Source organism: Pogoniulus pusillus, chromosome 7, assembly GCF_015220805.1.
Source record: "Pogoniulus pusillus isolate bPogPus1 chromosome 7, bPogPus1.pri, whole genome shotgun sequence".
Taxonomy (NCBI): Eukaryota; Metazoa; Chordata; class Aves; order Piciformes; family Lybiidae; genus Pogoniulus; species Pogoniulus pusillus.
Genome location: NC_087270.1, coordinates 14851992 through 14878305, shown reverse-complemented (window position 1 = coordinate 14878305; position 26314 = coordinate 14851992).

The following is a 26314-nucleotide window of genomic DNA, read 5'->3' as shown; positions in this document are numbered from 1 at the left end:
TCCAAGGAGTATAGTGCAAGTTACCCTTACACATTTTATTGAAAGAGGTCTCCAATTTGAGTTTATCCATGGGATTTTATAGATGTCCCCAAAACAAAGTAGATGTCTTGAGCCTTGTATAGAATCATGGCATTGTTAGTAATAGTAGTCTTAAGTCCTTGTAACCATACAGAGCGAAACTGATACTGCAAGTCCTTTGTTTTCTTTCATTGTGCTTCAAGGCTGAAGCAAACAGGTTTCACGATTGCACCCTGCAATTACAGGTGGTACAAATATAGACCTTCAGGTATAGCAGAAGATATTTTTTAAAAAGTCAAATATTTCAGAATGAGGACTGAGAATGTTTTTCTTGATTAAAATGTGTCAGTTGTTTGGGTTTGGCATAAATCATATTCGTGCATTTCAATGTGTTTAGTGTCTGTGTTTCTGTGCTACTGATGCTTACTTTTGTCCCAGATCCCATCAAGTGCAACCTGGCGTAATCTGACATCTTGAAATAACCTCCCTGTAGCTAGTGCATACTTTACAGTATAGGGAATCTCTTGGTTATGAGTTTTAAATCAATTATTTGGGTGAATAGCATTAACCTGAGGATTGTGCTCAAGGTAAAAGCATGTGTAAACCAGTAGTTTTAGAGATAAAGCACTTGATACATAGCTTCAAGTAATTCACTTTAAAATGATACATGAATGTTTTTTGTGGATCTGTTGAGTGTTTTGTGTCATATTTGGAAATCTCTGTTCTTAGAAGAGTTGCACTGTGTGGTTTAGAATCATAGAATCAACCAGGTTGGAAGAGACCTCCAAGATCATCCAGTCCAACCTATCACCCAGCCCTATCCAATCAACTAGACCATGGCACTAAGTGCCTCATCCAGGCTTTTCTTGAAGACCCCCAGGGACGGTGCCTCCACCACCTCCCTGGGCAGCCCATTCCAGTGGCAAATCACTCTCTCTGTGAAGAACTTCTTCCTAATATCCAGCCTATACCTACCCTGGCACAACTTGAGACTGTGTCCCCTTGTTCTATTGCTGGTTGCCTGGGAGAAGAGGCTACCCCCACCTGGCTACAATGTCCCTTCAGGTAGTTGTAGACAGTAATAAGATCACCCCTGAGCCTCCTCTTCTCCAGGCTAAACAGGCCCAGCTCCCTCAACCTCTCCTCATAGGATTTGTGCTCCAGGCCCCTCACCAGCTTTGTTACCCTTCTCTGGACATGTTCCAGCACCTTAACATCTTTCTTGAATTGAGGGGCCCAGAACTGGACACAGTACTCAAGGTGTGGCCTGACCAGTGCTGAGTACAGGGGAAGAATAACCTCCCTTGTCCTACTGGCCACACTGTTCCTGATGCAGGCCAGGATGCCATTGGCTCTCTTGACCACCTGGGCACACTGCTGGCTCATCTTCAGCCTACTATGCACCAGTACCCCCAGCTCCCTTTCTGCCTGGCTGCTCTCCAGCCACTCAGTCCCCAGCCTATAGCGCTGCTTGGGGTTGTTGTGGCCAAAGTGCAGAACCCTGCACTTGGCCTTGTTCAATCTCATCCCATTGGCCTCTGCCCACCCATCCAGCCTAGCAAGGTCCCTCTGAAGGGCTCTCCTACCTTCCAACAGATTAATACCTGCTCCTAGCTTGGTGTCATCTGCAAACTTACTGATGCTGGACTCAATGCCCTTGTCCAGGTCATCAATAAAGATATTGAACAGGACTGGGCCCATCATTGATTCTTGGGGAACACCACTAGTGACTGGCTGCCAACTGGATGTGGCACCATTCACCACCACTCTCTGAGCTCTGCCATCCAGCCAGTTCTTGATCCAGCACAGAATGAATCTGTCCAAACCATGAGCTGCCAGCTTGGCTAGAAGCTTCTTGTGGCAGACAGTGTCAAAGGCTTTGCTGAAGTCCAAGTAGACTACATCCACAGCCTTCCCCACATTCAGCAGGCGGGTAACCTGATTGTAAAAGGAGATCAGGTTGGTGAGGCAAGATCAGGTTGGTGAGGCAAAATATATCCACTTTTATAGTGAAAACTACCAGTTATGAGAGTGGCCCCTTTCTTCCAGCTGATATTAAAAATGTTCTTTCGTATGATAGGGATTACACAAATACAGTGATTATATGAAATCTTGAAAATAGGTGAGATATTTTGCTGCTGTGGCTGGGAAGATATATTGTTAAACATTAAAAACAAAATAAAACAAACTCTCTGGCACCATTAAAAAAGTTTGTTGGCTTGAGTGTATTGAATTCTTTATCATAGCAGTTTGTGATACTAATGAGGCACTATTGGGAATGAAAGCCATTTTGAAAACTTGCTTCATTAGCTGTTTTGCATGGTAATGAATCCCCTTAAAGCTTGGGGCAACAGGATTTGCCTTTCTCTCTCTTTCATTGCATGAGACCCCTCACTCTGTCAGAAGCTGCAATTACAGAGCTTTGCTTGAAGGGACTCCACTCTACACTTATCTCGTGGGTGTGAAGTGGGAAGAAAGCCAAGCCACTTCTGAAAGGAAAACGCATAGGCTTTCATTCTAAAGTTGCTCAGAAGAGAGTGTTTCAACCACTTAACTTTAAAGAAAATGCAAGAGAAAATACTTTAATATAAATTATAGATCCATGCCATCTTTTTCTCCCAAACTCATACTTCTAGATTGTACTGTGATGCCACATCCAGTGTGTGTGGGTTGATATCAAATCAGCCAAGTTAATTTCCCTTCTGAGTAATGCCTTCTTTCCTCAGCTGTTTCCCTGCAGCAGAATGTGATCCCAAAAGAAAAGCTGTTTCTGTATAATATGTGGGAAAAAATAACTGGTCACTTGGGAGAATTATAGGAACATTGTTAGGGAATGTAAGAACACAGCAAAGAAGGCCAAGGAACAAGAAGGGCCTCTTCAAATGTATCAGTAGCAGAAGAAAGGGTAGGGGAAATGTGGGCTCATTTCTGAGTGAGGTGGGAGACCTGGTGACAGAGGATGCATAAGAGGCAGAGTTAACTGAATGCCTTCTCTGCTTCAATCTTTACTGCTAAGACCCCACCCTCAGAAACCCCAGACCTTGGAAGTAAGAAAAAGAGCCTGGTGGAAGGAAGGTCAGCAAGGACTGGGTTAGAGATAATTTGTGCAAACTGAACACCCACAAATCCATGGGCCCTGATGGGATGCACCTGGAAGTGCTAAGAGACCTGGCTGATGGTGCTCTACAGCTTTCCATTTTTGAAAGCTCATATAAAACAGGAGAGGTGCCTGAGGACTGGAGTAAGCCAATGCACTCCAGTCTTCAAAAAAAGCAAGAAGGAAGATCCAGGAAACTACAGACCAGTCAGCCTCACCTCCATCCCTGGAAAATGTTATAGAATTAACTTATTTTGGAGGCTATGTAAGAAGAGCAGCCTGCATGGATTTACCAAAAGAGAATGGTGTTTCACTAATCTGATAGCCTTCTATGATGCTATGACTGAATGGGGAGATAAAGAGAGAGCAGTGAATGTTGTCTACCTTGACTTTAGAAAGGCTTTTGACAGTCATGGAATTGCCATGTGTTAGGGGTTTGAAGTGACCTCCAGGTTGACCTGCTGGAAAGCAGCTCCATGGAGAAGGACCTTGGATAATTTATTGTCCTTCAGGACTCCATGGGACAGGAATGTGCTTTTGTGGCCAAAAAGCCAATGGTATCCTGGGGTTCATTAAGAAGAGTGTGGTTAGCAGTTCTTGGGAGATTCTCCTCCTCCTCTACTCTGCCCTAGTGAGAACGACCTCTAGAATAGTGTGTCCAGTTCTATTCTCCCTAGTTAGAGATGGACAGGGAGCGTCCAACAGAGGTCTGTGAGGATGCCAAGGGGACTGGAACATCTCTCTTATGAAGAAAATCTGAGAGAGCTGGGGCTGTTTAGTCTGGAAAAGAGAAGACTGAGAGGAGATTTTACACTTATAAATATCTGAGGGAAGAGTGTCAAAAAGCTACTAGTCTCTTTTCAGTGATGTTGTATAATAGGACAAGGGACAAAGGATATAAAGTGGAACATAAGAAGTTCAACATAAAGAAAAACTTCTTTACTGTAAGGATGACAGAGTAGCAGAACAGGCTGCCCAGAGAAGTTGTGGAGTCTCCCTCTCTAGTGTTGGATTTACACCCCACCAAATTGGAAATTTACCCCCCAGAGTAAATTCACCACATTCAGAATTTTGGAAGTTAGTTAAAATTACATATACAAAAGTAGACTAAGTGTAAAAAGCAGTAAACACATACAAGGTAAATTTACATTTACCCTCACCTCTGTACAGCCAGCACATTGCCTGTACCTACCCCTCTGTACCTTACAAAGTTCAAAGAAATTGCAGGGTTAGGAGCAGAGATAGAAAGCAACAAGAAATCAAGAAAAGGTAGCCAAAGAGAGAAAGAGCAAGCTTGTACAGCAAAATATAAGATATTCAGCAGAACAATGGCATTAGATAAACCTATCTTCTTCTTATTCCTTGTCCAATCCCTAAGGGTTTTGGTTTTAAATTGTTCAAATCCTATGAAAAAATCAGGCATAACCTTAAAACATGAACATTTAGATACTTTCTGGATGCATTTCTCTGTAACATGCCCTAGGTGATCCTGCTATGGCAAGGGGGTTGGACTCTGTTCTTCAGAGATCCTTTCCAACCTCTACCATGCTATGATGATTCTATGATTATCTATTTTAATATTTGCTCAGAATGCACCAGACAATAGCTGAAAGATAAAAGGAGTGCAAGCAGCATCTCACCTGACAACAGCACCAGCCTGAGCCTAGAAGCTGTTATCTTTCCATCCTGAGACACCACACAAGCCACACTGAGTGCTGGGTCACTTGGCAGCGGGTCAGAGAAAGGCCACCTTTCCCTGTGTCCCACCACTGTCCCCCCAAAAGCCAATAAAGAAATGGTGCTGTTTGCCTTTTTTAAAATCTATTTTGATTTTAACAGCATGGACAGAGGGCAGCTACTTGTTGAAGTCACCTTGTGACGTGATTTGCAGGCTGATTGGCTTTTCGATTTCTACATAAAAGAGGTGAATAAAGTACTGCTATAATTGGGGCCTGAAGCACGAATGTCCAGGCTGCAGAGACCTTCAGGGTTGCTGCAGCTGAGCTGTAGCATTCGGTGTGGTGCTGTGTCAGCACCTTTAATCATTAGCTGGTATCATTTGATTCAGCTACATTTATTTCACTAGAACTCTACAGCTGTCTGCAAACCAATACCTGGTCCTAGATGTTAAAACAAATATAAATCTGTCTAGATATGTTACTGACATATCTATAGTTTTTAACCTCCCATATCTAGTTTCAGGGGAATTTTTTCCTTATAAAATCTCATCACACATTTCCTCTCCATCCTTTTGTTTTTCTATGGAGAGCAGGGGGAAAAAAAAAAAAAAATATATATATATATATATATATATGTATTAAAGCTGATATCCCATTTCCTGTATAGAAATGGATAGATTAAAGAAGGTGTTTAAAATTGTCACTGTTTTTGCCTAAACAAAAGGCAACACACAAGTATTCTTCATAAAAATCATTCAAATGAACTTAATGAATGTGTCTGTGGGGGAAAGGGAGGGGGGCATGGGAAGGGGGCATAGGCAGGAGGGAAATCTATCAGCCAGGCATGATAAGTGATATGGAAAAGCATCATAACCAAAAATTCACAGCAACTTCCTACTGAGATCCCTGAAGTCAAGCTAGCTGTAAGGTAGCTCCTAAGTCTCATCTGATTTTGGTAGTCATTTGGAGAGGAAAAAAAAAAAAAAGCACCAAATGCTTAGTTCACCTTCTAATGTTCCCTAAATCATGGAAAAAATAATGCTATTTTCCATGGAATGGAGAAAATAGTGATTAATTTTAGCTAAAAACCCATTTGCCCCTAACTCAGAAGCATTTCATTTGTTTATTTTGCTTTCCAAACAGTTGCTGTAAGATCAAATGTCAGGTTCAGATTGGGTTTGGTTTGATTATGGGTTGCTTTTTTGTTGCAGGTTTGGGGGTCTTTTGTTGTTGGGGGGTTTGGTTTTTTTTCAGTAAATATTACTTTGTTTTGCTTTGTGAGTTGCTTTTGAATGCCTACTGTTCACATTTTGTCCATGTAGTACTAGATTTGAGTGAGTATATCTCCTTGGATAGTAATAAGGGAAATTTTTATTCCTCCCTGCAAGTCTTTTCATTTAAAAGTGTTTTTTAATTGTGAGGAGCTTCCACTAAATGGAATACAGCTGGTATTAATTTCTGTGTGGGACAGCTAATGTATGTTTAATATTCAACCTTGCCTACCAATGAACTGCCAGAACCATCAGGGAGAAGCATGAAATCTGGCTGGAGCAGCTGAGCCCATCCTGGCAACCCTTAGAATACTAAAAGCAAAAAAACAACTGATAAAAGGGGGGTGAGTGGGACAGCAAAAGATTACCTTCTCAACAGCTTGTTTCTGAGAAGTGTAGATGAAATTTCTGTCTGTGCTACAAGAATGATGTGTAGAGTAATCAAATATTGTGGTGATATGGCTGGTTTCCCTTCTTTTTGAGGAACATCATGACTGCAGTAATTTTTTCTAGTACTACTCACCTTAGGCTGAAGGGGCAGAATGGCTACTTGTTTCCATGGAGATGCTTTTTTAGCAGGAGGACTTATCTCAAAAACATTAAAGAGGCCAATTTCCTTCACTGCTCTTGGAAGCATATAGCAGGCAAGGGGATAACTTTCATCTTAAGTTTGAGTGGGTTTGGGATGTTAAAAATAAGTCATTGGCAGATTGGGATTTTACAGTTTCTCACAGAAGTCTTAAACACCCTTTCACATCTGGATCTGAAAAAGCATCTAAGGCTGAATCTTTGTAACAATCCTGCAGCTTGATGAAACACATGCAGCAGGTGGGAGAAGTCTTACTTGTAAGTGTGTAATGAAAGCAGATGTTGGTTTGGGATTTCTGTGACCATGTAGGCTTGAACTCAAGACCCTTCACAATGTAAAGGTTGGGTAGATTGCAGAAGATTTCGTTGAAGGCATTTTTTATCTTAGAACATCTTTTCTGTGCATCTTTCTAAACTAGCAGGGCATTCTTGGCTTGTTGAAATGCACTGAAACAAGGTATAAGATTTCCCTTGTTTTCACTATGAAATATTAGTGGCTGTGATATTTTACAGTAAGTTAGTTCAAAAGAAAGACTACTTTGGATGTGAGGTAACTTGCTCCTATGGAAATGAATGGAAGTCTTTCTGTGGCATTAGTAAAAGCAGACTAATGAACCTAATAACTTGCTTTTATGTTTACAAAATGCAATTCACAATCAAAGACAAAAGTTTGGCTGGATTTTTTTCAAGGGCATTCTGGATGCCCACTGATCCTCCATGCTAAACTCAAAATCTTTCCCCAGAATAGATACTAGAGAAGTACCGGAAAGCTTATTTTGTGACAAGAACTGGTGCAGGAGTTGGAAACAGCTTATAGTTACAGAGTTTTTCCATTGGCAACAGTTGTTTCCTTCTTAGTCTGTGTAAGAATTTTCAGCCCAAATGACTTTAATGATGAGAATAGCAAATGAAGACAAATCTGATGCAGCACTTTATCAAGCCTGGTAACATTAGTAACTGGCAGAGATATCTAGACAGGGGCATGTCTAAATGTAGCAGCTCTCTAGTTTGTGGTATTCAGGTTTTCCATGTCAGGATAGAAGTTCCCAAATAAATCAATTTAATTTCTAAATACTTATCTTCCATATTGTACTAGTTTACATGGCTAAGTATGTGCTGCCTTAAACAGCTGTTTCAACCATCTCCCAGCTTCCAAGCGAGTTTCTAAATCCTTACGTAGCATCTTTTAAAGGAAAATGTAGAAAGATTGAGTACTTTATGGTGCTGCAGACTCCAATGTCATATTTTCTCAAGAAATAAGGCAGGAGTGCTCTCAAGGACTACACTACCAAATATTCCATTTTTTCAAAGTAATTACCAACAGAGAAACTGTCAGAGATACATTTTTTGTCTTTAATTATTTAGGATTGAGACTACTATCAGCAGGAATCCAAGTACAGACCCAGCAAATTGCATCACAATTGCTAGGTCCAGCAGCTATTGTGGTTTGTAAACAGTAAACAAGGCTTAGACACTATCAATGACAGATGTCTGCAGAGTGCTCAGGACACCTTTTAATAGCTTCTGCCTAGACGTTGTGGCTGTTTCAGTTGGCAGTAAAAAGAAAGCCGCTCTTGGAATAGGGCATCATCTCAATTTTTCAGATGCAAGTAGCGTTTATTCTTGGTATCTCTCTTGCCTTCTCCTTAACTTCTTGGTAAAATTCTTACTACCTTCATTGCAAAATGCCCTATCCTGAGTCTCTGATCCCAGTGAGATTATGAATTTTCATCCGTGGTTTATATAGCTATAGAGCTTCAATCAGTTCAAGAGGTGTTTACTCATAGCCTCTGTGGGGACTAGCTCAGGAAAAAGAAGGGGGTTTATGCAAACCATAGCAGAGCTTGTACTTGGAAAACAGGTCAGAAATTTATGATAAACACTTCTATAAAAGATCAGAATGTCCTAATATGAAAGGAGAGGCGTAGCTGCAAATTTTGTGCTACAAACCAATATTTAGTTGCTGCAGGGCTAATAGTGTCAAGATAATATTTGCATTAGTTAGCTAATTATTTAATTTATCTACATAAGTGTCTGGGTTTTATGTTAATTTGACATATTTGTGGCAAGGAAAATAACATCTGACAGTGACATTTAGTGTCATTTGAGTCTGGATAATGTTCAAGTTCATAACTTCTGTTCTTGTATTAAGATAGACTGAAAATAAAAATATTGTGATTCCTTGTGGTTTGGTAATAATCCACTCCTCTTCATCAAATTCATGGCAGAAATGGGCAGAACTCTACTTTGTCTGGCAGCCCTGTGCCACCACCATCCTTTCATTATCCTCTAGAACTGAAACTATAGGGATCCACTCTTTCTCCTCATTTTAGCCTTGCCCTGCATTTTGGTCTCTCTTGCTAGCTAGAATGGAATGATTCAAAGAAACAATCAAACAAAAAGTTGTCTGGATTTTACATGACATTTTAAAGCATTTGCTCAGCATCTGCCAAAATGTTAAACTTGGTGGAGCTCTCAGGAAATAGAGCTCCCTCATTTTAATAATTAAATGACAACCAAAGAAAACCATTGTTTTTGCTGCCAATTTCATAAGAAGAAAATGGCACAAGATGGTTAGTGTGTAGGTTTGTTTGTTTGCAGGACAGGAGCTTCAGAGAAAGATAGCTAATCTGAAAGCCTGAGACACATAAATGATGGATGATGTTCATCTCAGAAGCTTTGGTTCAGCAAGACACTTAGACACATGACTAACCTTAAACACTTTGGACAAAATCATTACTCCACAGAAGTCAATATAATCGAGCTCTGGTTCCTTCAGCACAGACAGTCTATCATCCATTGCATGCACTAGTATTCCTTGCCAAACAGCAGCCTAGATGCATCAAATTGGATGACAAGTACTTTGGATTGTGAATTGGTGTGTGCATGAAGATATTTCTCTACACTTTGAGCTACTTGGGGTGAAGAGAATTTTTGTAGTTTGTAGAATGTTACAAATATCTATTCTGCAAACAGTAGGCATGAGCCTTTGGTGCTGTAAATGAGTTGTTCTGTTGATTTTTGTTGCATCTGTGTTAGTTTGCTGAAGGACAAAATAATCTTTTCACTTTCCCCCTGTCCCTTTGCTTCTTAGTGTTCCCAAAAGCTTCTTGGAGCAATTAATGCGAATGGCGGAAGCCATCCCAGGAGCTTCTGACAGCACAGCCCCCAGCTACGGGGCTGAGTAGGAGGGTGTTGTGTTGCCAAAGAACAAAGCAGGGTCTTGAGAGATCCGCAGTCCACTTCTTGCTGTGTTAACCAGTGCCACTGACTCAGCCTTTAGTATCTTAGCCACAATACCCAATTGGACACTTAGGTTTCCTGACTTGGGAAAGCTGGATTTGGTGACAGTAAGGCTCACAAATGTGTCTCAAATCCCATGGCATGAGGTCCTAAGCATGGAGATTGATACAAATACCAGCATTCTTTCATTAACCAAAAGTAAGCACTCCAGAAAGAGTACATATCAAGTTTTACCTCTCTCTCTCATTGAAGTATTTACATACAATTTGACTTTAATGTGGTGAAGAATTGCTCTGAAGCTATTACTTCTTAAGACCTAATTTGTCTTTCTGGTTATGAGCAATTTGATTACTGCCTCTTAAGAGAGAAAATAGCATTGCCTGCTTTTATGTAGTGACATGAGGAGGGTGCACTGAGAAAAGGGAAGAATTGAAGCTCTCTTTAGGTTTTCTGGATTGTTGTTTTTTGCATCTCCACAAATGTGACTTGCAGGCACCATAATAAACTGGTTTTTGCCACCTTGCTGCAAGGAGAAAAAGAGTGAGGAGGACAAATGAGAGAGCTGGACTAACAAAACAAGAATATCACTCTATATTCCAATGACAAAGGTACTTGCCAAGAGTCCTGGGTTCTGGACTATTAATAGCTAGCACTGGCCTAAGTGTACTTACAGAGAAACTTGTGCTAAGTGGAATGACAAGAGTGGAGGTGAAGTTATATTGATGTTATATTGACTCTGGAAAACCACCTAAAAAGGATATTTGCATGTCACACAAAATAAACATAGTTTAAGGCAGCAACTTAGACAACTAAGAAGCTTTGATTTTAAGCTAATATCTACTTATGGATTGTCAACTGTATCAATACCTCACTGAACAGAGTTGCAGGTAGAATGGTTTGTTATTGACAAGTACTGAGGTTGAAATTAATTCAGTCTGGCTCACTGATTTTATTTTTTTTTTAAGTATTTTTTTCACCACTTATGAAGAAGAAGGGGAACACTATCTAGGTACCACAGTATCATGTTTTCAGGCCCAGCTGCAACCATGTAGCCACTCATGCAAACTGCCCTCTCATCTCCTCCCTTGATGGGATGGGGAGGAGTAATTTGGAGCAAAATGTAAAACCGTGTGGGCTGAGATAAGAGTTTAATAGAACAGTGAAAATAACCAAGGAACAACTGGAATGACAACAACAATAAAAACTATATATATATATAAAGCAAATAATATAAAACACAGCATGCTCACCCAATGCAGCTGATGCTTTGCCATGGGCACCCAAGACAGCCTCATCACATTTTTTAGAGCAGTTTGTGGCATTTATGATATAAAATACTCCATTGGCTTTTGATTCAGCTAGATAGCCAGGGCATGGCCCTTCCAAGCTTCCTGTGAAGAAAACTAACCCTGTCCTTATTGAATCCAGGGCATTATCCACTCTTTATTCTATGTGATTTGTATCATGCCCAGCAGAGGCATTTCAGTTAACATCACGCAGTTTAATTTTCTGTCTCTTCTCGTCCAAAATTAGATTGCTTTGCAGTACGCAATGGACTTCTCCATCCTCCCACATCACTCACTATAAGCACCCAGGTCCTTGGGCAAAAGTAGTCCTGTGGATGGTTTGTCTCTGACTGAAGCAGGACTGACCCAGACTATCTTCCCCTAATACATTCGTCATATTCACTATAAGGACTTTATCCCCTTCTATGGTATGTGGGAGCTTTGACCAGTCACCTCACTTGACAAATCCTCTGATGTTAACTAACCAGATGGCTTATGCTAAATGCTTGTCTCAGTTCTTAAAAGTCCCACTGGTCCCAGTCTACTTTTTATCAGTCTGTTGTAGCATTTGATCTTCCCAGTGGCTGGTGAGTGATAGGATATGTGATATACCCACTCAATACTGTGCTCTTCAATCCTGGTGCCTATAAATCTGCTTTGGAAATTAATCCCATTGTCTCACTTGCTTCTCTTGGGGGTGCCTTGTCACCGCAGGATTTGCATTTCAAAGCCTAGGGTAGTGTTCTAGGTGGTGGCATGGGATAGGTTTCCTACCATCCAGTGGTTGCTTCCACCATTGTGAGCACATGGTGCTTGATGTGGCAGATTTGTGGGAGTGTGATGTAGTCAATTTTCCCAGGCCTCTCTGTATTTGTATTTCAACCATCATTCTTCATACAAAGGCTTTAAGCACACAGCTGGTTTGCTTGCTTGCAGCAAGTTTGAAATAGTGTCCACGGTTAAGTCCACCCTTTGGGCCTACCTGTATATCCTCCTCAGTGACCTGTAGTGTCTTGTCTCCAGTGAACTATAAAAAAATCACCCTTACTTTGCTAGTCCAAATCCACATGAGCTGCTTCAATCTCAGCAGCCTGCTCCACCCATTGATTCTTCTGATATTCTTTAGTGGCCCACCTTGGGTACATGGCCACCTATATGATATACTTTCACTGCTGAATTCTCCACCCAAGCATCAATATCTTATCATAATTCAGCAGCCCAGATGTATTTACATCTGTGCTGCCAGTTGTGTTGCTTCCATTGCAGTAACAACACATTGCAGTGATTTGTGTCTTTCAGGAGCTGCCATATTGATGACACATCTCTTCCAATTTTACTTGTTTATCAGGATTCTGTACTTGTTCAGGGGTGAAGTTAGAGAACTTCAGAGGTGAACGCTGTCTTGGGCACTTGGCAGTACTCTTCCACACACCCTGCCACTCATAACTGTCCAGCCTCAGAGCTAGGTGATGTTCTTGGAAAAAAATTACATAACCCTGAACAACATCTTGGACATTCCCACAGAAATGGGAGTAAATTGGCTTGGATGTGCTGAGGATATTCAGTATTCTCAAAAGCTAAGAAATCCCTCTCTTCTTTATTGTCCATAAAATCACTTAAGAATGACCATGCTGCATACAAATATCAGCTTCACCCATGCACAGTGCTATAATCATATCATAAGTCAACAATATCCAATTCCGCAATATGATAGACCTGTTCCATTTCCCTCACATGATCAGCATCACCACAGGGGATACACAGAGTCCATAAGGATTTCTGAAATGCCACCTTGCAAACAAATGGGCTCCCATTATGAACATGGTCGATTTAACTAATATTAACTGTGGTTTACAAAATTGGTTCTTAAAATTCCTTTGCCAAAAAAAACCCCCAATGCTGCTGCTCAAGCCAGCTCCCTTTCCCCTTTATACAGAGGCCGTGACTTTATGGTATCCACTGGCTGATTCAGCTGGCTATCCTGGGAGTGCCCCTGTCCCATCCCATGGTCCCATCCCTACCCTGCTTCTTGTGAAGAAAATTAACCTTGTCCTACCTATTCTAGTCAATCCCAGGATGTGGAATAACAAGGCTTCTCTGGAAGATTCACATTGTACTTTGCTGGAAGAAGGAAGAGAGTACAAGTATTTACTAATTTTTCTCAAAGAGGAGCCAATTCTGAACTTCATTAAGGATCACAGAAACATTCCTGTTGGAAAAGACCCTCAGGATCATCAAGTCCAACTGTTATCCTTACTCTACAAAATTCACCCTTAAACCATATATGTCCTCAAGCACCATATCCAAATGACCTTTTAACACATCCAGGATTGATGACTCAACCACCTCCTTGGGCAGCCCATTCCAATGCCTAATCACTCTTTTCATCAAAAAATGTTTCCTAACGTCCAATCTAAAGCTACCCAGTCACAGCTTGAGACCATTCCCTCTTGTTCTACACCTATCCACCTGTGAGAAGAGACCAGCAGCAGTCTCTCCACAATGTCCTTTCAGGTAGCTGTAGACAGCAATGGGGTGTCCCCTCAACCTCCTCTGCTTCAAACTAAACAGCCCCAGCTCCCTCGGTCACTAACTTCTCCAAAACTCTTTTCCAAACTCTTAAATGGTTTTGAAAATTGGGGAGATGTCATGGAAGTCACAAAGATTACAAAATCTCAACAGGATAAACAGTCTGAGAGTAAAACATCAGGAGCAGGTATTGTACAGCTTCAGAGGGTATTTGTGTTCTGCCTCTTGCCTAGAAATGTGGTGTAGACTGAAATACAGGATGAGACATCTCAAAATGTCTACAAGGCTGATCATGAATTATAACTTGCAAGTCTAAAATACCTTTCTAGGTAAGATGTGCCTCAAGGTATAGGAGGATAGGTAAAGTACCTGTGGGTAGACAGCTGGGAAATAGCTGGTGCTTCAATGAGTGCCTATGGGGCACTTAGCCTTAATTCTAAGGATGCCAACTTCGCATCACTGTCTTCTGTTGAATGATGTCACTAGATCGATCCTCCTCCTGCAGTTCACTTGGACATGCCACAATAATGGCAGCTGAATTCTCTCAGCAGAATTCAGTAAATTGGTTTCCCAGTTTATACCTCAGTGCTCCATAGCTGTTGTTCTCAAAGAAAGCCTCCTTTCTTGCTTCTGTTCTGAAGTCCTTTCAGTCAGCCAATCATGCTATTGTGCTGATAAAATGGGTCTATTATTTAGCTATAGATATCTCAATTGTTGTTCATCTTGGTTGGTCTGTTTCTTCTCATTATTACTCTTCTAACTGGGATTAAAATTAGCCAGATATTGAATGGTTCCTCTATCAATAAGATGGAGATGTATTTCTGTACAGAATAAATGCAGCTTTGCCCAAATAATAAATTAGTAGGTCAGTACATGTGTGCTAAGCAGATGGGAGTGGTTAATGCCAAGGACTTAGGGAGCCATTAGGACAGCTGAGTGCTAACTCTAGGTGACTTTCTCACTGACATTTGCCAGTCATAAACTGGCAGCTTAATTTCCACACAATTTATTCAAGATGATTGGAGGAAAAAAAATATGTAAAGCAGTTATTTATTTTGTTTGTGTGGAGCCTTCTGAAGAAAAACCAAAGAACCATAACGTAGATAGCATAGCATGTACACAGAATGGTCATGTTAACTACTTCATTTTACATTTGAGAAATTACCAAAAATATATGTGGCATCTGGCATTATTAGAAAGGCCAACCTCTGTTCTACACCAGCTGTGTTTGTATACAGATATTTAGTACTTTCTGTTCTTTTGTAATGGTTCTTATAGTGCTGTATGGTTTCATATTTTTCTGACTACCTATGCCACAGATTTTTGTCCCTCTCATTAGTTCTCAACTGTCAATTAAAGGGTCAGTCTAGGCTGCGTGGTTATATGTAGTGGTTTGGCCCTGGATGGAGGCCAAATGCCCACCAAAACCATTTTGTCATTTCCCTTCTTAGATGGACAAGGGATAGGGGAAAATACAGCGAAAGGACCCTAGCCAGTCAACTAGACCATGACACTAAATGCCTCATCCAGGCTTTTCTTGAAGACCTCCAGGGACGGTGACTCCACCACCTCCCTGGGCAGCCTATTCCAGTGGCAAATCACTCTCTCTGTGAAGAACTTCCTCCTAACATCCAGCCTATAGGGCTGAATCATGTCTTCTGCAAGGACAGACCGAGAGAGTTGGGTCCATACAGCCTGGAAAAGAGAAAGCTCCTGGGAGAGCTTAGAATGGCCTCCTGACATGAAGGGGGCCTACAAGAAAGCTGGAGAGTGACTTATATGGGCCTGTGGAGATAGGACAAAGGGACTGGTCTCCAAGCCTGTAGAGATAGGAGAAGATAGGACTTGTCTCCGAGCTGGTGAAACGTAGGTTGAATGGGTGGACCACTAGATGGATAAAGAACTGGCTTGATGACCACACCCAAAGAGTGGCTGTCAATGAGTCCATGTCTAAGGGGAGGCCAGTGACAATCAGAGTCTCTCAGAGATCGTTCCTAGGACCAGTCTTGTTCAACATCTTTGTCGGTGACATGGACAGAGGCATTGAGTGCACCCTCAGTAAGTTTGCTGACGACACCAAGCTGCATGGTGCAGCAGACAGGCTGGAGAGAAGTGATGACATCCAGAGGGACCTGGACAGGCTGGAGAGGTGGGCACAAGCCAACCTCATGAGGCTCAACAAGACCAAGTGCAAGATCCTGCATCTGGGTCAAGGCAATCCCAGGCACAAATATAGGCTGGGCAGTGACTGGCTGGAGAACAACCCTGAGGAGACAGACTTGGGGGTGCTGGTGGACAAGAAGCTCAACATGAGCCAGCAGTGTGCACTTACATCCCGGGGAGCCAACCAGATCCTGGGCTGCATCAGGAGAAGTGTGGTCAGCAGGGCGAGGGAGGTGATTCTCTCCCTCTACTCCGCTCTGGTGAGACCCCACCTGGAGTACTGTATCCATTTCTGGAGCCCGCGCCCCCATTACAAGAAGGATGTGGACATGCTGGAGTGTGTCCAGAGAAGGGTCATGGGGATGATTAGAGGGCTGGAGCACCTCTCCTCTGAGGACAGACTGAGAGTTGGGGCTGTTCAGTCAGGAGAAGAGGAAGCTCTGAGGTGACCTTCTTATAAAAGTGTCGTCATCTAGAACGAAAAAGAAAGTAATGTTGTATTTGCATGTATAAAGACACAATTTCTACTTGTAGCTTTTATGTAAGATAGTAAGAAATGGTTTCCATCATAGGTGAGTTTAAAATGCTATACATGTTTAACTTTTGCAGCTAACAAAACCAGTTGCTTATCATGAGCAGACCCAATTTTCTGTCTGAAGGAAAAAGAATCCTGTCCTCTTTCAGTTCTGAGTGCTGAGGCTGGAAAGAAAATGAAAGCGTTCTCTCTGCACAAAACAGTAAGCACTGGTTTATTACCTGGTTTCATTGCTGGGGAATCTCTTCTCTCGGCTGTCTTTTCAGGCTGCTGCATTAGAAAGGCATGGCCAAATCTATCCTGAAGCAATTCACCCCAGGTTGGACTTGACTCTAGAACAGCATTGAAAGTTTCATCCTGGAGTATTGCAGGGCTCGCATGTGCAAATTAGGGCAGAGCTGCAAAGCCTTGGGCAGCAGTGTGACAGCTTTCCCTCAGTTGTAACTATCTAGGAAGATGTCCCTTAATGTTTGTATGTATGTAGAAGCCACTGTTCCTTAAGAGTTTTGAAGGCACTTGATAAGCAAGATGTGCTACCAGCAATTGTCTTTGATATGATACAAAATAATAGATGTTGAATTTGAACACACTGAATTTAGAGTACAAAGGCTCCATACAATGAAGCAATTCAGGACAAAGATGGATTAAAAAGGAGACATGTGCAATAAGATCCACATTCTCTCTACTGAATGGACAAAGAGATTGGGTCAATAATACTGTGCTGCAGGGTTAGGAAAAACAACCAACCAAATAATCAACCAAAAAAACCCAACCACAACCAAAACAAAGCAAAGAGCTTGAACTGTAAAGCAACTGAAAAGTCATCAGACTAGTTGATCTTTCTTCACCACTCTTTGTCTGCCTCCTTACAGAATAGGAAGAGCAGGGAGCTTCCTGTACCACAAACACCAATGCAGAGACAGGCTGAGAGGTGCACTGGATGGAAATGTATCTAAACTGTACCTACTAGCAGCTATATATTATAGAGTGAGAGAGAATTTGTGTGGTGTCAAGAATAAGCTCTTTAGCATTTTCTTTAGAAAATGTCATGAACTATTCTGTTTTCATGTTTGTCTTTTGAAGAGACAAAAGTGGTAATCTTAGTCTACTCCTGGGGTTTTTCTGTTGTTTATTCATATTGTTAGCTTTCTGGATAACATTTTCCATCTGTATCTGAGGTATATAAGTTTTCAAGAGTCAGTGCTGGACCAGTGTACTAATTGAGTAGTTGCTGGAGGAAAGATGGGATAATATCATAATAGCTCCCTGCTGCTGTAACTGGATGTGAGCAGACATATGCCTTGCCCTTGAAATCTTCATTAATTTCTGATTCATTCGGGCATAACATTGTTCTTTCGTCTCCGAACATGAGAAGCACTGATCTTTATGTACAAAATAGGCACTTCTGTAATTTTTACAGTTTTGTGGCATGTCATTTCTTGTCCAGAGTCCTTTTAGATTACTGTATTATTTCAAAATTTTAGAGCCTTCTTCAATGAAAGAGATTATTAAGGAAATCTTCAAGACCATAGTTGTTTTATTTAGAGGTAGGATTTAAGAAGTGAGATGTCACCTCAGAAAGGACCCCTTGAGAGATTTTTGTTGTTGTTTTTAAAAAAAAGGAAAGGAGAGGCTAGCATATACTTTTGGTTCCTTTCTATTAAAATACTACAGTGTATTTATTTTCAGAGGTGCGTTATGAACTTTGTGTCCCATGGACTATTGGAGGAATTCTTTGCAGCTTGTTCATGTGGGTCTTGTGACCATAACACCATTAAGAAATGGTCAGCCTACCCCAGGGCTAGTGTAGTACTAACACTCCTTTTTTTCCTTTGGTACTGGCTAAATTTTATATTGATCTCAGCTTGTTTAGTTGTCTGATTATTAGATGAACACAATTTTTAGAAGATTCTGGTTTTGTAGGTTAATCAGCCAAATGGAGATGGAATAACCACAGATTTGTAGACTATTGTAATTTGAGTTGTCTGTTGCAATGCTTGGAACAGAAAGAGAAGCCCTCTGCCTTTTGCTCTTCTCACTGGCAGGTGTGTTCTGTATGCTTTCCACAGGTCCCCAGGGCTGATTTCTTGTAAGCTTACCTGGAAATGGAGAATGTCTGCTTCTCAAAAGAGTATTGTACTGTTTTGCCTATAAAGTCTTGAGCGATGGGGTTTGGGGTTCAAACTTCATTTCAGTGACAGCTTCAGTGCTATGTTCTTCACGAAACCTTAGACTGCTTGCCCATCCACCTCTCTGAAGTTTAGCTGACCTGGAGCCTTCTCTCTGAATGATGGGGATTAAACCATGTACCCCTCCAGCCTCCACATGGGGATGTCCTTGCAGGGCTGTGCCCACAATGAGGTTTAACTCACAAATTTAAATCTGTGTCTGCAGAATACAATAGCTATGGAATTAGTGGGTTGGAGTGGGAGTCAATCTTCCTTCCCAGTGAGAAGGTTCTGGTGGCTGTTTTTTTATCCTGGTCACTCACAGTTTCTTCTTTCCTGAGTTCCAACAAAAAAAAAGTCATCTCCAATACTGTTATAAACTGAAGAAAAAAAAAATTCAGATAGTGTCAATCATTTATTGCTTATGTTTTGTATCTTTAACTTCACTTTCAATAGAGCATTTTCAAGCTAAATTAACTTTGAATGTCAGAATAAAATATTTTTATTTCTAAGTTTTTTTTTAATTTAAACGAAGCTGGAATTTTTCTAGATCATATTTTCCTAGAAAAGGTTTTGATTTTAGTAGATTACCCTTTCTTGACAAAACCAATATTAAAAAAAAAACAAACCTGATGTTTTTTTCTGGCCACTTCAGTTTGGCACACACATGTGAAAACAGGACTGTGGGCACACACAAATGTGCTGCTATGAATCAACAGATTGTATTTGGTATAAACCACTACATGTTTACATTCTTTGTACCTCTCCAAACCACCTGTTTCTCAACTTTAATACATATGAAAGAGTAAATATCAGAATCTGACCATGTGGTTGCTGGTGTGGATTGTGGCCAGCATTAGGCAATCGGTGCACAAAGCTAACAGTCAGCTGCTTGCCAGCTGCTAATAAGGGTTTCAGATCTCCCTTTTTGATATCTCCCTTCTTTCCTGGAAGAGAGTTAAAATTTATTTTCTCCTCCTTTTGTTGTGGAAAAAATAAGTTCTTGCTGCCCCTTCTTGTACAAGCCTGTCTGGGTCACTCCGGTCTTGGCCAGCAAGAGACAGAGCCCAGGCACTTCTCTCTCTGTGTTCTCCCTGCAGTCTTGAGAAGAGCTCATCCGCAGCCAAATTTAAAGCACAAGTCTCTCATGTTTCTCTACTCCTACATCCCACTTATGAGTCAAATTTGATACAGCATCTGTCTAGAACTAGGTGAACCAATGCCTCTGGGCCTAATTCTCTTTCATTCTCCATAAAGTCATTTATGGTGTTTTGTTGGTTGGGTTTTTGAGGTTTCTTTTTTAAAATGACCTGGGAATAAAATGGTATGAGGTTACAGTGCCATAGAGGTGAACCTCTGTATTGTTGCAAGTGATCAGGTGAACCAGTGTTTCCTAACTGTTCTGATATACATATGTATTTTACACTTTTAACTATTCAAGACATCATTAAAATGCATTAGCCTTAAAAATATTGCTATATTAAATTATCATATAAAATCACAAAGCTGTTTCTATTAAACATTCCTGTTGTCAGACACTCAAAATTTTCACTATCAGCATAGATTTTTCTGGTTTTGATCTATGCCCAAAGCAGATTTCTTGGGTTTTGTTGAGGAAGAATGGAATTAAAAAAAAATTACATCTTTGAACTATAGACATTAAAACTAAAATTCTAAATGGTTGATATGAGGCTTGAAGTGTGCCTTGAATAGGAGACAAGGCATTCACATCCTTTTTGGATGAAGCTTTTCTTGTAGGTTGGCTTTTCTGCTTTTCTGCCTGAATTTCCATGTAGCTATCTTATTGCTTAACTGCAGCCAGTAAGTTATTTCTTTTGGCTAACAGCCATTTCTCCAAGTTTTGGGGTTTTTTTTGTGATGGAGAAGGGTTTAACTTTTCTTCATATCATTGCCAATATTTTAAGCAGATTTACTGTCTAGTCTCTTTGCCCCTTGGTTTTCATACTAAGTTTTGCTTTGACATTTAGATCTAGTTATTTAAATTGGGACGCTCCAACATACATAAAAATGAACAAACCCACATTGCTCAGGTGGATGCACAAAGGAAGTAATTTGTGGGATGGAGATATCCTGAGAGTCCATATTGTGATTTCCAAAGGCTGAGTAGTGATAGTGATAACAAGCATATACTGTGGGGCTCCTAGAGAACTTCTTTCTGGCACCAGCATTTTCTAGCATTGTTTCATGGTTGCCATTCTCTTCATAGCTACTGTCTTTCTGTCTTGCTCATAGCTCTGGAATTCCCTTGACCTGCAGTGCTGTGTGTTTTCCTGTTACATTGTGCACATCTCTCCAGACTACCAAATAGGCAAAAATTTGGATGTGGGTGTCTGTGTTCTTTTCACCGTTGAATATGACATCAGTTGACACAATCAGCAAAAGCTTGAATATTAGGTCTGTCACTCTGCCAACAACCATATAGTGAGCTGGGGAAGAATCTGGGAGCACAATCTGAAAAGCTGTCTTGCATAGTAGTGCCCCTCACCATGTTTCCAGCATCTGTGTAAGGTACAATGTAGTTGATCTCAGGGCAGCTACCTGTATTTTGGACGGTATTTTTGCAATAAGTCTGACAAGAAACTTGCTCCTCTTACGATACTAACTCTTATCTATATTCTTAGCCTTAGTTATTGCACATTTTTATTTTCATGTCTGAGAATGATTATCCACTTTCTGTTTGGATTTTTTATGTGCTTTATAGTATGGAATCATCTCTGTTTCATAAATACACAGTGTGATTTATTCTTCAGTTGATTATTCTTTAATAGTATATTATTGCATTAATTGTATCAGTCAACATGATGACAAACATTACTGTATCAATTCTTTCCTTCCTTTTCTTTTGAACTAAAAATGCTCAAATGTTTTTTCTGCAATATACTAATGCATTGATTAGTTGTCACCTTACCAGATTCCTTTAAACTTTCACGATGATGAGCAGATGCTTACATTATAATAGAGCACCTTTCTCTATTTTCCTCTTGCCCCTCTGCCCAATCTTTATTTTTTTCCAAATAAAGCAATTTTGGTTGCTGCCACAGGACTGAGCATTGCAAAATACTTCCACAAATAACTCCTGTTATTGATTTATTTTTATAAAAATATTTTTTCTGTCAAACACAAAAGGGACTTTAACTGGAACACAAGTTTACAGACGCATATAGAGGTAGAAATATCCATGGAAACAAACATTACTGCAGGTGTTCAGGTATTGTCCAGTCATCCCAAATTACTGGCCAATTGAACAAGTTCCCTTTATAGAACGAATACTATAGAATAATTGTGGTAAAACAATTGATCCAATACCCTGATATTGTGTATGTAGGAAAGAAACTAGACTTTTGCTAAAGGTTTTGTTGTCTTAAATTGCATATTTAGCTATGTTGCCTCTCCTTTCTTTTCTTTTTCACCTTCAGTATTTCATTCCCTATATAATAATCTAAATTAATCCATAGCAAGGTCTGCAATGAAACTCTGCTTACCTGAGTCAAGCATTTCCACTTACTTCACAGCAGTGCACAGTTAGGAATACCATAGGTGGGATTAGATGGACACTTATCCAACCCTCAAGTAATTCTAAATTTCTAAAAGAGCTAGCTAAAAGGTCTTGTATGATTTTTTTTCCTTTTGACATTTTTATTGTCTCTAGTTTTATTCAGGCACTCAGTATCTAAGCCAATTTGTAGAGGTCTCACTGCTTGCTAGGTTCCTTTCCATGCACACTCTCCTGCAGTGAGCTTGCCAGCACACAGAGAATTACAGGCTTGAATTCGCCAGTCCGAGCCTTCTGTCCTTCATGAATCTATCCCTGAGTACAGGATGTCATTGCTCTTATGCCTAAAGATTTAGGCAATTTATGATTTCTAGGAGGAGGCAATTTTTTTTTTTTTTTTTTTTTTTTGGTCTTCAAAATAAACCTAATCTGAAGCTCAAGTGGAGAGTTGTGAAGTTAATAAAAGTTATCAAAGAGAAATGTGAGCTGACAGCAGAATTGTTGGCCTGGTGTCCACCCCTTCGTCTCATTCTCTGTTTCATTCCTCTGGTTTTATACCAAAATAACCAACTAGTTGTGAAGTAAATTCTTATTTTAATAGGCATTCAATAGGCAACATGTAATTACAGAAAATAACAGACATTGCATTAAGAATGTCAGTGTAATTAATGGATCTTAAAACTGCAGTTACAGCTTTTTCATAAAGACATCAAATGCATTAAAGGATTCCTGGATTCATGTTTTGTTGTTGTTTGGGGTTTTTTACAGTTCCCATCTTGTTTGCATCCCTCCTTAGGTCAATTTGGTGCATTTCTTTATGATGTGAATTTGTTATACAGTACTCTGGGCAATCTGATCTAGTTGAGGATATTACTGCAGGGGGGACCTTTAGAGGTCCCTTCCAACCCAAACCATTCTATGGTTCTTCTTGCTGTAAGAGGAGTGAAGCATTAGCCAGTGAGACTCCCGTAGTGTCACCAGTGGTTGCTTTTATATCTCCTTAATTTCATGTGGATCAAGTCCCAAGAACCATGTTTAGAGTCCATTGCTTTCAAGGGAGGTGTTCTTCCAAAACACAAGAGGATCTTGCCAATTATAGTTGTTCTCTTTAAGTGGGACAGTGAAAATTAATTGGACTTTCCTGCCAACAGGTCACAGATCTTTATAACTTCTTTCTGTTTAACCTATTGGCTTGATAGTGCTGAAAAGAAATTCTGTAGAGAGTTGTTCTACATTGTCTTAATCTATGGCAATTAGATAACTTACTTTGAAACAACTATCAAGACAAAGCTTTATTCATTGTTTACTGAGTAAATCTTCATGATGTCATGTTAAAGAAATAGTTTTGGCATCAATCTGAAGAACTTGAATTTGTTATTCACAATGTAATCCTTTTTTCGTAGTGTTTGAAAACAGAGCTGGTTTGTTGGTTCTGTTTTGGTTTGTTTTTTGTGGAGGGGAAAAATAGACTGGCTACCTTTCAGCTACTGTAATCTTGTAATTGTCTTTAGTAATGGCATCCATCAGATCTTGATCATTCAACTGATAAAATAAATGTGAACATATTAATGTTGTGCCTGAAATACATTCTGAGACTTCAGTGAGATTAAAGAAATGCCAGCTGTGAGCAACCAGGGAGTATTGCACCTTCCTAACCACTTCCAGATGCAAATCCCTTCCAGGCCTGAACTAAACTGCTGAGAGTGTTCTGAACAGCAAGCATGTGAGCTGTATAGATTCACATTAGAGCATATCAAGGATTGGCACTTGATGGAACCTTATCCATCAGGGAGGGATTGCAGAGTATTACAAGTGCATGATAAATGCAACAATAATTAGATGCATTCCTCAAGGACTGATTTAGACAGCTATAGAATTGTTCCTGGGTAATTCACAAGGCTAGTTTTGTCGGTTTTCCCATAAGCTGTAGGATCACAAGCAAGCAATTTACCTTATAAAGAACTGAGAAATGTAGTCACCAGCATCAGCATAATTATTAGTAATTATTATGGTAATTAATAGCAGTAATTTTTTTCTACTAATGGATCCCACCCTTTCAATCAGCTGAGCATGAGAGGAAGCTCTCTTGGCAGAAAACAAGGAAGAAAAAGTGCTCTTTGGTTTAGTTTGTTCATAACCAGCCCTAGAGGGGACAGAGTATTACGGCAGAAAGGAAGCTTGTAACAGGCCAGCAATTGCTCTTGGTCATTTGTAATTGGTCTTGTTACTGTCTGATTATTTTCAGCAGTTGTATAATATGGTGGCATCATTAGCTGGAAGTAACTTTCTCTAACCTGCATTTTGCTTGATGTTTTCTATCAGACAGAAGAAAGACTTCTGTGCCCCAAAGCTGTATTTGCTAGTCTAATAGGGCCTTGCTCTCTGCCTGCAAGCATGTTCATAACAGGATAAAATTGATTAAAGAGACTTGTTCATGTGAAAATTCCATTCTGCTCCTTTGGAAAGCAAGCACAAAGATGCATGTTTAACTTTTTTGAGCTAACACCTGAGGGCAAAGCAAAGGACAGCCAAATCAGATATCAGTCACTTTGACCAGGGAGAGTACCTGAAGTGACCTTGGGAAAAGTAGTTTTAGGGAAAGAGATGCTCAAAACAAGGGAATGTTGAAAACGCTAACAGCTATGGTGGGCACAAAGAAGTGCCTGTGAATGCCATTATAAACTTACACACTACATGGTCTTCAGCCTCATCTACTAGTGTTTTCATGGCTTTTCTAGTGTCATTGAAGAAATGGCACACCTTGCACGGGGTATCTTGTGGGCATGAACTACAAATGCTACATGTCTTGCACAGCACCCACCTCAAGAACTCCAGCTTCACATGAGCAACTGCTGCGTGCAAGTGTCTATTCAGCCTCACGTCCTGTGTGCTCCATGGCAGGCTTTCTTAATTACTATCTTACTGACTTAGCTTCTACTTCAGAAGATGATCTACTCTTTTAGATAACTCAAAATCCATGAATTCATATCATTGTTCTTGACTTCTTTTGTATTCATCCCACCCAAAAAGAGCCTCTACTCAATGAATCCAAGTGAACTGTGATGGCACACATACACACAATGGATTTTCTGAAGAGCAGGTAGGAGGGTGGCAACTTCTGAATCATTTATCAGAGTATTCATCAACCATGTGATAGTTTTCTGCTGCAAGCTCAGTCTCTGCCATCCTGAAATATTGAAACTAGGGAGATTTAAATACTTCGCAAGTACGTGCCTGGTCATGGAGAAAAATGAAAAAATGCCAAGCTCTGATTAATGATGTTGAAGGAATTTTGACACTGTAAAGTCTGATGGTCTCACCCTGAACCTCATGAGTTTCCGTTTTGCTTCCAGGGAATGAGCTGGGTACTCTTAGCAATATGCTGTGTTTGAGGGACTTGATGGATCAGCAGATTTTATTTGCTGCAGCTAGCATCCTGATTAAATAGGTGTCTTTTTAAAAGCAATTTATGGGACAAAGTTGTATTGAGTGGGTTACCTTTTTGTTTTCCACCCTCTTTCCTTCTAAATTCTTTCTTCCTATACAGCTTGCACACACACACATGCAGACACCCCTCCCACTGCCCCAAGAGGCCATTTCACAATCTGATTGCTGTTAGGAGCATTCATTGTTAGAAAGTTTTGTAGCTCTCATTCTTTGGTTTATGGAGTTGTTTTCCCTCTCTGGGGCTCAGTCACACTTTGAGGAGCAATTCCATTCACTTTTTATTTTGGCTAACAGCCAAAGTCTCTCAGTTCCAAATTTCCTTCTGTTCCCCAGCTACCCTGGTAGTAGTCCTTTACAGGACAGTTTTAGTATCTAACTTTTATACAGCTCTGGTGTCTTTTGTTCAGCATGTCAAATGAAGTATTTAGACTCTACTACCACAGGTAAAATGTGGAAAATATTTTTTCATACATTCAAATTTTCCCTTTTTGAGCTTCATGGCAGCTCAAAGTCAGTCTGAGATCACCTTGGTGGTTCTGCAAATAGTTTTCTGTATGACAAGCTTTCATCAGAAAACTTCACTGCTTCTTGAGCCTATGCTCTTACCTCATATTGCTGAGTTCTACTTCATTCTGGTTTCCTTCATCCCTCAAAAGCTGCAGTTTGCATTTAAAAAAAAATAGCAGCTGACAAATACTGCTAATAAAATCATGTTGAGGGCAAGTCAGAAAAGAGGGCTCCAGCAATTCAGAGTAACAAAAATAGATAAAGCAGAT